This window comes from Marmota marmota, unplaced genomic scaffold (assembly GCF_001458135.2).
Source record: "Marmota marmota marmota unplaced genomic scaffold, marMar, whole genome shotgun sequence".
In the NCBI taxonomy this organism is placed as follows: Eukaryota; Metazoa; Chordata; class Mammalia; order Rodentia; family Sciuridae; genus Marmota; species Marmota marmota.
The window spans coordinates 4,515,593-4,528,945 of NW_026000000.1; the positions used below are offsets into that span (position 1 = coordinate 4,515,593).

The 13,353-nt window shown below is 37.7% G+C and overlaps 1 protein-coding gene across 9 annotated transcripts in view; it reads left to right on the top strand.

The window, feature by feature from the left end:
• The window catches only part of Sgms1 (sphingomyelin synthase 1), a 289,949-nt gene that overhangs the window by 37,178 nt on the left and 239,418 nt on the right, over positions 1-13,353 (top strand). For 5 of the 9 annotated variants that reach the window (XM_048807433.1, XM_048807440.1, XM_048807438.1 and 2 more), the window contains exon 1: positions 7,500-7,697. The gene's annotated coding sequence lies outside the window, so the exon portion shown is untranslated. Of the gene's footprint in view, positions 1-7,497; positions 7,698-13,353 lie in introns of those variants that run through there. The other 4 variants (XM_048807437.1, XM_048807436.1, XM_048807435.1 and 1 more) reach the window with 2 other exon arrangements.

A 13,353-nucleotide genomic window follows, 5' to 3' on the forward strand; every position in this document is an offset into this window, starting at 1 on the left:
GAGAGAGAGAGAGAGAGAGAGAGAGAGAGAGAGAGAGAGAGAGATCATCTCTCTTGTCCTGTGTTTTCTTAAAGGGTACTAATCCCATTATGACCTAAAGGCCTCATTTCCAAATATCATTACATTGAAGATTAGGGTTTCAACATACACATTTTGGACATTCAGTCCATAGCAAGTTTTGTGAATTTCAGTATGTGTGTTGATTCATGTTACCATCACCATAAACAGCATATGGGATAGTCCTATCATCTTCCAGATTTTCTGTCTATGTGTAGTCAAACCCTCTTTTTCCCTGAACTCCTAGAAACACTGATCTGTTCTCTGACTTTATAGTTTTGCCTTTTCCATAGCATATAAATAGGATCATAGAGACTCTAACTTTCTTAGATTAGGCTTCTTAGTGTAACACACTGGAGATTCAACCATGGTGCTGTGTGTTATCAGTGATTTGTTCTTTATTATTACGAAGTGGTATTCCATCGTGTGGACCTACCACAGTTTGCTTACCCTCTCACACACTGCATTCACACCTGCAAGGTGTGAGAGTCCTACTTGATCTGCAATTTCGTCAGCATTTGATGTCACTGGTTTTTAAAGTTTAGCTGTTCTGATAGGTGTGTACTGGAATCTCACTGTGGTTTTGATTTGCATTTTCCCAACAATTAACAGGCTTGTTTGCCATTTGTGTATCCTCTATTCATTATATTTGTTATGCTTGTTGTTATTATTTTGAAACCATCTTGGCATTTTTTTTTTTCGTATCAACATTGTTGTCCACCTACCACAGCATATTCCAAAGGTCAAGGCACCGATCTAGGCACTTTTTTTATCCCTACAAAATCCTAGGGAGATTAGTCATTTTTTTCTTTTCATGGTAGAGAAATAAAGATCCCATAAAGATACTTGAGTGCCTGCCATGTTCTATGGGCCAGGTACTAGTTCTGTGACCTTGGGCGAGTCATTTAATCTCAGAGAGTCAGTTTCCTTATGTGCTAAATGGGGATCTGTAATAAATATTTACCTGAGGGGGTTGAGTGATGGTTTTTAAGGAAGAGTTCAGAAAGTGTGCTGAGCAAAAGGTCTAGCTCTGAGTGTATGCCACTGGGTTCTCAATACTTGTTCTGAGGTGGTTCTGCCCCTTGTAGTTTTTTCTCTCTGAAAAATTGCCCCTGATGGGCTTTTGTTCTACTCTGGATCAAGTACCAGAGACATGGGATCCAGCCTTTCTCTTTTTCTGTGTGGCTCACTAATGGCTTACATCAGTTGATCAATAAAGATGGGATTGGAGCAGTTTTGCAAAGCGACTTAAAATGCAGCAGTTGTTGTTGCTCTCTCGTTTCTCCCTAAATGCAAAAGGATGGTTTACTGTGATTTCTGGTTGCTAACCTGGGTGTTCTGTTCCTAAATGTACGTCATACCTAATTCTAGGTATGGAAAAGGGCTACTATTGAGGAACCTTTTCTCTCACAGCAGTGGTATATGTAGTGTTGCTGGAATTTTTTTTTCATATATTAGTCATTTAATCATTTTTTTTTTTATTGGCCAGAGAACTTGGGATGATTTCCAGGAAACTGGAAATACTTTGAAAAGATGCTGCTATTTGAAGTAAATGCTTAAGATTTTTAAAATTCAATAATAGAAAAGTTAAATGAGCCAAATGTTTTATTTTGAGTTCATTCCAGCTCCAATGTTTACATGAAAAAAAATGTCTGACTTTTACTAATATCATAAAGGGTTGATCTAGTTGGCATGGTTATTTCATTTAGGGGAGGGTGGAATGAGGAAGTCATAATATTAGTTAAAAAATGATACAAGTATGGTCCTTTAAAATTCGTCAAATTATTCATTATTAAATATGTGAGACTTTATATTTGGAAACAAATTCTTAAAATTAACTCTCTGCTTATTCCTGCTTGGTAGCTTCACTTAATCTTTCCATTGTGAAGCAGGTATCTGATGCCTTCTGTGTGCCAGGTGTTTTTTATGTGTTTTGTCTTTTTAATCCTCACAGCACCCCTTGGAAATGAAGGATATCTCCATTTGATAGAAGGAAACCTTGTGCTCTAGGGATCTGCCCATTGTAACTCCAGAAGGCTGTGCTGTCAAGCCCAGGTGCACTTTTCAGCTCCCATTCCATTTCTTTGAGCTTAGGATGGAGACCTGGTGGCTACTGCTGCTGCTCAGCACACCTTCCCCAAGTATAGCCTCTGCTTCCCACAGGGGTCTGTTTCCAGGGCCTAAGGTCAACACTTAAGTGCAACATGCTCTGAGATTAGGTACTAGTATGTAGCCTAGATAGCCCACAAAGGCCCATTGTAGAAAGAATATGAACTTTAGGGATGTGTTTCAAGTGGTCTCCACCACTTAATTTTTACTGCCTATGTGATTTTGGCCAAATTTCCGTAACTCTTAGAGCCTAAGTTTCTTCATCTGAAAAATGGGAATACTACATTCCTGATACAGATATGGGGAGAATTAGAAATACTGTAATAGAGCACTTGACAAATGCTTAGCATGTTGTAGATGGTTAGTAATTGAAGGCTTCTATTGTTGTCACTATAGCAAGACTTTTTGGGGAACTGAGAAGTTGCCCTGAGTAATGGTTAAAAATGTGGACTCTGGGCTGGGGTTGTGGTTGAGTGGTAGAGAGCTGGTCTCGCACGCGTAAGGGTTGGATCCTCAGCATCACATAAAACTAAATAAACAAAATAAAGATATTGTGTCCTTCTACAACTAAAAAAGTATTAAGAAAAAAAAAAAGAATGTGGACTCTGGAATACACTGCTTGGGTTCAAACCCTGGGGTGGCCTATCAGCTATGTGATTATGCACAATTTCATTGCTTCCTCTGCCTCTGTCTGCAAAATGGGCATAATAATAGTTCCTACCTCAAAAGGCTAAATGATTTTGAAGAGACAAATAATTGTTGAGCAGTTGAGTTGAAATGGCCTCATTAGGTGCCTTTTTGTGCCACTGTTCTTTTTTTGATACATGAGCTACCTTGAAATTTTTAACGTTTTCTTTCCTTTTTGCCCTAAATGACAGAATTTCTCATTATTTGTATTTAATGACATTTGCTATCATCTTTTTTACTAGAAATCCTGATTAAATTATAAAAATTACTAAGAAATTGGATTAACTTTAAATCTACAAAGGACATCGTTTTGTAAAGAAAATACAGAAGAATTTTTTATAGAATTACTGCAAATAAAACCAGTTATAGTAAATAACAATTTACTATATATAAATAGTATAACTTACTATATATAAATATAGTAAACAACAATTTCTTTTTATAGTTAAAAAACAAAACAAAACAAAACCATAACCAGCTCTCTGTTAAAAAGAAGCAACCATTGTTTCCTGGAGATGACTTATTCTCCTGCTTGAGTCTTGAATTTGGCTGGGCTGCATGTGAGTTTATTTTCTTTCCCTTCAATATGATAGCAATAAGGTGGAATGATCGTATGTTAATCCACAGGAAGAAAATAGTCTCTGAATTTACCCTAGGTCTCGAAATCAAATCTGACTTATACCCGTGGGCAGTGTGTGGTGTTGGCTGGGTCTGTATCATTGTTCTGAAGTTTGTACTGATGTTCTGTGACAAATATGTTCCAGCTGTCTGGGTCACTGCTTTGGAGTACTGTTTATTTGCAGTAGTGATGCTGCAAAGAGGAAAGGCTTTCCCTTTTGTTGGTTGAAAGCTTTCCTTGTAATTAGTAAAACAAGCATGCCTCTTATTTGGAGAGAGACTGGAAAGGCGGCTAAAGAGTCAATTGTACACAACCACTTTGAAAAACAATTTGGCAATACTTGGTGGAGTTGAACATGTACAATCCCAAGCCCTGCTTTCCTCTCCTAGGTATATACCCTGCAGAAACTCTTGCCTGTGTGCACCAGGGAATAAGCCCTAGAATATAAATAGCATATTATTCAGAATAGTAAAAAATGGAAAAATCCCCAGAGGATCCTCAGTGGTAGAAAAGAGCTGGAGATTGCAGGTATGTTTACACCAGGAGAGCTAGGTGGTGGTGAAAAAAATGAGTGAACTACAGCCACATGAGTCAATAGGAGTGAATCTCAAGATCAAAATTGCAAGGGAAGAGGCAAGTCTTATAAGAATATGGGCTTCTAAGCTTATTTCCAGTATAGGCTTATTTTTATTAGATTTAAATTAGGCAAAACATAACAACATACTGAGAACACATATGTGGTAAAACCCTAATGAGGAACAAAAGAATAATTGTCTCAAAATTCAATGGTGAATCTTGGTGGTGGGGTGGTGGTGAAGAATGAGTGGGGGAAATGCAGTCAGGTAGGACACACACGGGGCTTCCAAAAACAAACCAAAATCAAATGCCAACTGGATATTGAGGATTTATTCTATTGTTCTTTAAGCTAACATGTTATTATATTAGTTATCCTTGCATAACAGATTACCTGGAGTCTTTGTACACACTTCATGTGTGTCTGTGTGTAGGTCAGGAGTCCAGGAGCAGTTTGGTCAGGTAGTCTGATTTAGGGTCTCTCATGAGGCTGTGGTCAGCAATGAGTGGGGCTCTGCCTCCAAGATGACTTATAAGGCTGCTTCAGAGGGCTGGATTTCTTGCTGGTTCTTGGGAAGATACCTCAGTTCTTTACCACCTTATCTGTCCTCATATCACCACAGTCAGCTTCCCTCCCAAGACAGAATAAGACGGACACTGCAAAGTCTTTCAACCTAGCCTTTGAGGTCTCACTTCACCATTTCAAAATATGATGGTTTTTACACATGCCAGAGCTATTCAGTGTGTAAGGGGACTGGCTAGGAGAATACAGGAATACTGGAGGTGGGGATCACTGGGGGCCATCTTGTAGTTATGCACTTGAAAATATATTTCACAATAAAATGATTTTAGAGATAAACTAAATTGGTAAGTTTATTTCTTTATTAAATTTTTTTTTTAGTTGTAGTTGGACATAATACCTTTTTTTATTTATTTTTATGTGGTGCTGAGCATCAAATCCAGTGCCTCGTACCTGCTAGGCAAGCGCTCTGCTGCTGAGCTACAACGCAGCCCCAAGTTCATTTTTTTTTTAAGAGAGAGGGAATTTCAATATTTATTTTTCAGTTTTCGGCGGACACAACATCTTTGTTTGTATGTGGTGCTGAGGATCGAACCCGGGCCGCACGCATGCCAGGCAAGCACGCTACTGCTTGAGCCACATCTCCAGCCCAAGTTCATTTTTTTGATAGTAATGTTATAGACATTCAGTTAGATGAGAGTTACTGCTAATAGTGAATGTGCCAGAAGTGAATGGGGCAGAAGAAATGTCAGTGATATAAAACCAGAGTGGCATGAGTCTGTGTGACAGAAATATGCCTGTTGCGGGACATCAGGAAACAAACCTCAGTAATACTTGTACCAGGAAATGTGATATAGAAATGGGATTATGTGTGCCTAGACTTCATTTTGCCTGTGCCTACATCTGGTGAGTCTGGGACAACTAATTTTGAAGAGAATTCTCCAGAACAAGGGGCATTGTGATATTCAAATCCCTGCTTTCTCCCAAGACCATCTTTCGTAAGAATGGAGAATCCATCTTCTTTCCCCACTTCTACAGCCAAGCTGGAAATGATCTAGGCACCTGAGGATAGGTGTTTAGCTTAATTCATGAAGCTATTGCTTTTTACTCCACAACATAAATTTGTTTTAATAGTAACAAATTTTAAATTCTTTATTTGTTTAAACTTCCCCCACCAAAATCTTGAGTAAGAGTGATGTTTCTGGAAAGTACTTCATGCATTTCCTCTTTATTTTGTGTAGCTGAAGGCATTAGCTGCATGGTAAGTATTCCTGGGGGGTCCAGTGTGCCCAGTTTGTGAGGTGGTGAGTCACATTGTCTCTCCTTTGTAGATCCCAATGTCCTTGGAACAGGTGTTCCAACCTTCAGGTGAGGGAGCAGCCTGATGAGGGTCTCTGGCTTTTTAATCATACTAACAAGCTGACATAACAGGACCAAAAACCCGGTGCAGGGGCTCCCTGACTGGCTTTCCTCAGGCTTTTGTCCCCCCCTCCCTCGCACATGTTAAACACAGAGATAGAGATATCTTCCAGACCTTGTGAGTGCAGAATTTTGGTGATTAACAAAGTGCCTCTTCAGGCCATCATGTAGTGACACTGCCTCCTCCCCTACAGTTCTGGTGCTGTTTTTGTCTTTATTTGTGGCGCTGTTTCTCTGCTTTTTAAATTGTACTGTATTTTGCATTATAAACAAATGAAAGTCCTCAATAGCAAGAGAGAACCGCCTGTGGTTATGGCAAAGATAAAAACCAATAGGCGTATGATGTGATGCTTGCTTTTTCACTTCAGTTGGGCAGTGGTGCTTTTATGAGAAAGAAGGGAGAAAAATGAAGTGCATATGTATATATATACAATGCCAAAATTACATTAAGGTTATTGTGTCTACAAAGGAAGTATACTCACTGGTAATAAGTATTGTAATTGGCAATGACGATAGTATTAGTGGTACTATTAAGATGATTATGAATATATACTCTCAGAAAATAAACTGTAGCCCATACCCCCATTTCTCTTATGTGAATATGTTGTTTGGCTATTTGGTGCTGGGGTTAGTTTTCACGTTGGTGGGGTGGAGACATTCCATATAGTCAGACAGATCCTGAGCCTGGGTAAGCAGGAGTTTCCTTTCTGCTAATACATTATCTTTGACACTGGGCTGCCTTTTCTGGATCACAGGATCAGTAAACTCTGCTTAGGGCTGTGGGGAGGATCGAATGTACTAGATGGTGCCAAAGCAGGAGCTATGGTGGTAGCAGTCTGATTACACATTTCAGGCCATGATGCCTCCTTGCTCTACAGCATGTGCTGGAGTGTATAGTGTGCTGGATCTAAACACTTTTGCCTGAAAGGATTTGGGGTGGTTTAGCCATTTCAATGTGGTTTTAAGAGGGTCAACTGGATGCCTTCTAAGTATGGTCTCAAATCCAAAATCAGAGGGAAGCTCAGGTTCTTCTTGTGCCAGTTTTTGTTTGAGAGAATATTTGGGCTGTGTCACTGCCCTGAAGTTATGTGAATTAAAAGAAATTCTCTGCAACAAACTTGCAGCTCTGACACAAGGAAGACCTGAAATGTGGCACGATGACTAAAGTCAATAGCAATGTATTACATGTTTGAAATTTGCTGAGAGTAGATCTCATTACACATTTGTGGAACGTACTTTCCACAAAAAATGGATGTGTTAATTAGCTTTATTATGGCAATCATTTCACAGTGGAAAAAAAATATATAAAACATCACATTCTATATCCTAAATACATGCAACTTTTATTTATCAATCATATTTTAATAAATATTAAAAATGAAGTTACTGAGATACTCCTTTGTTCTGGAATTTCCTGATTGGGTGAGGCTGATTTATCACATTCAATATATGGTCAGTTTTTTTTCTCTTTTCACTTCTCTCCCTGTTTTAAAAAACGTTACAGCAGTATTTTAATCTAGATGCTTGCTATGTATTAAGTACATTTTATCAACTGAAATAGCACTAACAATAAAAATCCTTGGTGATAGCATGTTGTTTTGCTTCTTCTTGCAGGGCGAAGAAGGCGGCATGAGCGACCCCTGAATGTGCATTTGGGCATATTTAGCCATTTGGTTTTGATTAGGAGAAAGAAGACAGCCATCCCTGTGAAAGGTAAAAAAAAAAAAAAAAAATTATATGCAGCTTTTTACTATTAGAATTTTCAAACATACTGAAGAGTTAAAAAAATGTACAGTGAACTCCTATGTACCTACTACCATTAGATTTAATAGCTATTAGTATTTTTGCTACCTTTTCTTTGTGTGTGTGTGTGTGTGTGTGTATGTGTATGTTTTATACTTTTTTTTTTTTTGGCTGAAATGTGTGAAAGTAACTTACAGACATATGAATTTCTCCCAAATGCGTGGGGCCATAGTTCCTAAAAATAATAATGTTCTCCCTTGAGAGATATTTTAGGATATTCATAAACTCTGTGGTACAGAATTATTTAAATAGCTTCTAGTAAAGGGTCTAACTTTGAGTTATGTTCCCTTCATAGTTGATAAAAATAAAGTCGGACTAAAAAATTTAAACAGATTTAATTAATGGACAGATAAAGCAGTATGAATTTGTTTGATATAAGAAACATGAACATGAAGGTGTGAAATTTTCCTGAGAGAGAAGGATTCCATACTTTTTTCATTCCCTGAAATCTGCCTATCCGGCCCCTATGGATGATGTTTTTTGGTTGCGTCAGTGGATTTGATCACTGCCTTTACCCCATTCTGATCAGCATTCTTAAGTACACCAGTCCCTGTGATCTAATGTGAACAAAGGTCTTAAATGATTTTTTTTTTTTAAATCTAAACTTGTAGGAGAATGTGGGAAAATTATGAGTGGTGATATGAAATTGAGGTTTATATATTTAAACCAACATTAGAGAATAAAATTAGAGCAAAATTAGAGAGAATAAAAATTAAAACATTAGAGAGAGTTAAAATGATTCCCAACTTGACTACCTGAATTGAAATTTTATATAGAATCTAAAAGATGTGTCCTGCAATGATTGCAGTTCCTGATCATTACACATTACAACCGATTACATGACCAGTTAGCTGCGATTCTTCCAGGGTGGCTGTTGACGGTTGTACATTCCAATCTCAGTGATAGTTTATTTATGATACATCTCTCAAGTGTTCCCTGTGTGTTGAAACATTGTTTTGTTTCTTTCTATATTTTGAAGCATTTCTTTATAGACATTTATGAACTGAAGTTGCCCATCTTTAGCATATTTTAAAAGAAGTCTAAGCGAACCATTTAGGGCAACAGTGGCTTCTTCTACTGTCCTTTTTCAATTTGACTAAAAGGTTAATGATGGGGCTGGGAATGTGGCTCAAGCGGAAGTGCGCTCGCCTGGTATGCGCCGGGTGCTGGGTTCAATCCTCAGCACCACATAAAAATAAAATAAAGATGTTGTGTCCACGAAAAAACTAAAAAATAAATATTAAAAAATTCTCTCTCTTTAAAAAAAAAAGGTTAGTGATATCAATAAAGGTTATTCAAAGGAAACATTCAGAAGGAGCTGTGTCTGGAATCACAGGTAGCTTGGAATGATCTAGGTTGCTTTCTCATTCTTTGGCCTCTGTATGGTTATGCTTTGAAAAGTTGAGTGAGCAGGGAAAATGATGGATGAAGGGAGGGTTTATGGAGTCCGGTATTGCCTGGGTCATTTAGGTAGGGGATATTTAAAAAAAACAACAACCTTTTTTTGAAGTATAACATGCCCACAGAAAATACACACAAGTATGTAGCTCAATCTCATTTCACAAATTGAACACACCTGTGTGACCAGACCAGCACCCAGGTTAAGAACATTACCAACACAACGTCATTCCTCCTTCTAGACACTACCCTGCTTCCTCCAAGGAAAACTACTGCTTTGATTTTGAGAGTGTACATTAGTTTTGCTTGGGTTTCTTTTGCCCACATGTCTGTGTGTGTGTGTAAGTGTGTAAGTAATACATAATGCAAATTGTACTTTTTTGCATCTGTTTTTTCTAAATTCAATAATGTATTAAAAAGGTTACTCCCTATTGTTGCCTATAGTTTTGGATTGTTGATTTTCATTGCTGTAGAGTGTTCTATTGTAAGAGAATAGTATAGTTTATTTATTCTGCTAGATATCTGTAAGTATATGGGGCACCCTCTACCAGAAATGGGGATTAAACAAGATTTTGTCCTCACTGTGGTTACAGTGGAGGTGATCTTAGGTTTCCAACCTCTGCCCAGCTTCTGCTGAATATGAAGGAGATGTTCTAACTTCTGATAAGAGAGCAAGACACATGTGCAAGAGACGTGTATGGTTTCTTCAGTCCTGTCATGATTTCTGCTGCTCTTGCTATGACTCACCATGTCCCTTTCACTTTATTCCCTGCAGGCACTAGTCTTCTGTATTCTCTTCTGCCATTCTTACTCTCTGTAGCTCTTCTGGGGAGACTGTGCCATCAAGGAATATTTAAAGCTCAATTTTACATGTTAGAGGAGGGCAAAGAGTAGAAGGTTGTGGGCTTGCACTTGAGGAGCCCATGTTGGGGTTGTGTCTTCACAGTTATGGACGTGGGCCACACTCCTGGAAACCAGCTGTGCTGTAGAATTCAGGGATGTAAATGCACAGACTTAGATGGGACCTGTCTGGTGACAGGACTGAGATTATCAGGGAGTGATGGGCAGCTGTGGAATCTGGATATATATTCTCTGGCCAAATTTTGACCCAACAAAGCATGTTGGGCAGAATTTAGTGAGTTTACCAATTTCTTTCCCTTTTTAATTTTTTTATTCTAATTTGTTATATGTGACAGCAGAATGCATTATAATTCATATTACACTAATGTAGAGCACAATTTTTCATATCTCTGGTTGTATACAAAGTATATTCTCAGGAGAGTTTAACAATTTCTAATCTTTAGGAAATAAAGGGTTATTATAGAAAGTGTTCCTCATGAGATTTGGATGTTTCTATGGTCAAATTCTGTTTTTGTAAATAAGGTCTTATTCAAATACAATTGTGCTCATTTGTTTACGTATTGTGCTATAACAGTAGAGTTGAATAGTTGCGAAAGAGACCAGGATTGAGTTGTTGGAACAGTGACCATATGGCCCACAAAGCCTAAAATATTTACCATCTGGCCCTTTACAAAAAACTTTGCCAGCTCCTGCTTTACTTCATAAAAGAAGAACATAGTAATCATAACCTCTGTAGTCATGTAATAGATTGAGCCCATTAAATTTATGTTAATGTCTTTATTCATTCATTCATTTATCCATTTATCTATCCATCCATTTATTCAACAGATATTTAGAGTGCCCATTAAATTTTATGTATAAAATGGTGATAACTAGATAAATTTCTTACCTTATGAAATTTATGTAAAAATTTTGACTTATGAATTTGAAGTTCCATTCTAGGATTGTGTTTTCTATTAATTGAAATGAAAGAATAATATGGAAATAGAAGTACCAGATCCTCAATTTTAAACTAATATGTCCATTGTCTTCATTAGTTTTATAAATTTGATTAAACACTTATTCCCTATAATTTAATGGGTACTTCAGTGATGAGTTACATAGTGTTACATACATACCAACTACTATAGTTCTGAGGGTCCTGATTATTTACATGTGGTAACTCTGACCTGCCTGAGAGCAGCCTTGTTTGAAGAAGGGCTGAAGAGCATTTGAAGTGCTTATCCAAAGCAGGCCAAATAGACCTCTAATTGTATGCTAGTTTAATAATAAATAATAACCTCATCAGAAAGAACAGTAAACCAAGAAAATAAAGTTTGGAATGTACTGTAACAAATTTATCTCTATTGGAATGCTTATCTGTTTGTGTACTCAAGGTCATAAAAGATTATTTCTGCTTCAGAGAAGTCTATAGGAGGCATTGTAATGAACACAGAAAATACAGAAACATTTGTTACATTTTTCTAAGTAATGTGCTTTTTTTGGAGGGGGTTACTGGGGACTGAATTCAGGGGCACTCAACCACTGAGCCACATCCCCAGCCCTAGTTTGTATTTTATTTAGAGACAGGGTCTCACTGAGTTGCTTAGCACTTTGCTTTCCTCCTGCCTCAGCCTCCTGAGCCACTGGGATTATAGGGGTATGCCACCATGCCCTGCAGAAATGTGCTTTTAACATCTTTTTAACCCATTTCGCATTTTCATATGTGCTCATATATGTTCATGGGTGGACACTAAGCTTTGGGTGACTTGCCTGTTCTTTGCCCCAAGATTGTCTTCAGATCAGCCCAAAGGAAATAGTCAAATCATACCAATGAGCCATCATAAGCCATGAAGGCTGCATGACCTTTTAGCTCAAGAGGTCTTATAGGAAATGAGGTTGGACATTTATTTGGAAGTTGTAGTTGCAGTTACTTAGCTGTGTGTAATAATTCAAAGGTGTAAAAATGCATCGCCTGGCTGTCAGACATCAAATGGAATGAATGCTTTTTGCCACCATTTGAGGCAGTGATCTGCATGGGGGTGCTTTCCTCTGAAGTCTCAGACTCCTGAAGGAACCACAGAGAGGGATTATTAGCTAGTGCAGTGAATCAATGATTCAAACTCCAAACTGGTTTGTTTTGTGGCTGAATTTTGATAAATGAAGTTTAGATATAGTTGATTTGCTTGAGGAAGAAGAAATGATTTATATCTTCTATGGTTTGGATAAGGTTTGTTCCTGAAAGATTCATGTGACAGAAACTTGGTCCTTAGTATGAAGGACAATGTTGGGACTTTTAAGAGATGGGGCCTGGTTAGGTCAGTTGGGGTGTCACCCTCGGAAAGAATTGATGCAGTTTTTGAGGGAACCTGGTTGGTTCCTTTGAGAATGGGTTGTTGGAAGGGAGCCTGGCACCTTTGCTGGATCCCTCTCCTGGATGCGCTCCTCATCTCTCTTGCATGTGCTCTTGCCATTGTGATGCCATCTTCTATGAGGCCATTGCCACAGATAGGCAGATATCAGTTTCATGCTTTTAACCCTTCAGACTCTTTTTCTTTACCAACCATCCAGTATCAGGTATTTTGTTATAGTAATGAAAAATGGACTAATACAGTATCCATTCACATCTCCTTGTATTTTATAAAATTCGATCCTATTTTAAATTTTTTTTTCTTTTTTTTGTTTGTTGTGCTGGAGATCAAACTCGGGTCCTTATACATGTTAGACAAGCACTTCACTGCAAACTACATCTCTAGCCCTTTTTGAGTAATTCTTCTTTATAATGGTTTAGGTTTAGAAAAGAGATAATAGGGCTGGGGATGTGGCTCAAGTAGTAGTGCGCTTGTCTGGCATGCGCGCCGCCCTGGGTTTGATCCTCAGCACCACATATAAATAAAGATGTTGTGTCCGCCGAAAACTAAAAAATAAATATTAAAATATAAAAAATAAATATTAAAAAATTCTCTCTCTCTTAAAAAAAAAGAAAAGAGATAATAATTGAAAAGACCAAAAGAAAATAAGTATTACAGTTACTTTACCAAGCTGGAAACTGCAAACTTTACCCTTTGGTTAAAAATAAAGTTTTCTGAAACACATTTGATGACGAACCAGATCACTTGTCCTGTGTTATTAGAAAATGTGGATCTTCTGTTGTCCATAATATGCAGTTATCTTGTCAAGAACTCAGAAGTCTTGATTTGTCAAAGCCATCTGATTGAAATTTATCAGTCTTTCAAGTTTTATTTTCAGGAAGGGAAAAGTACTGAAGTACTGATACATATAGCTTAATAGAAAAAAATATGTTTTAGAAAGAGATCAGGATGATTTG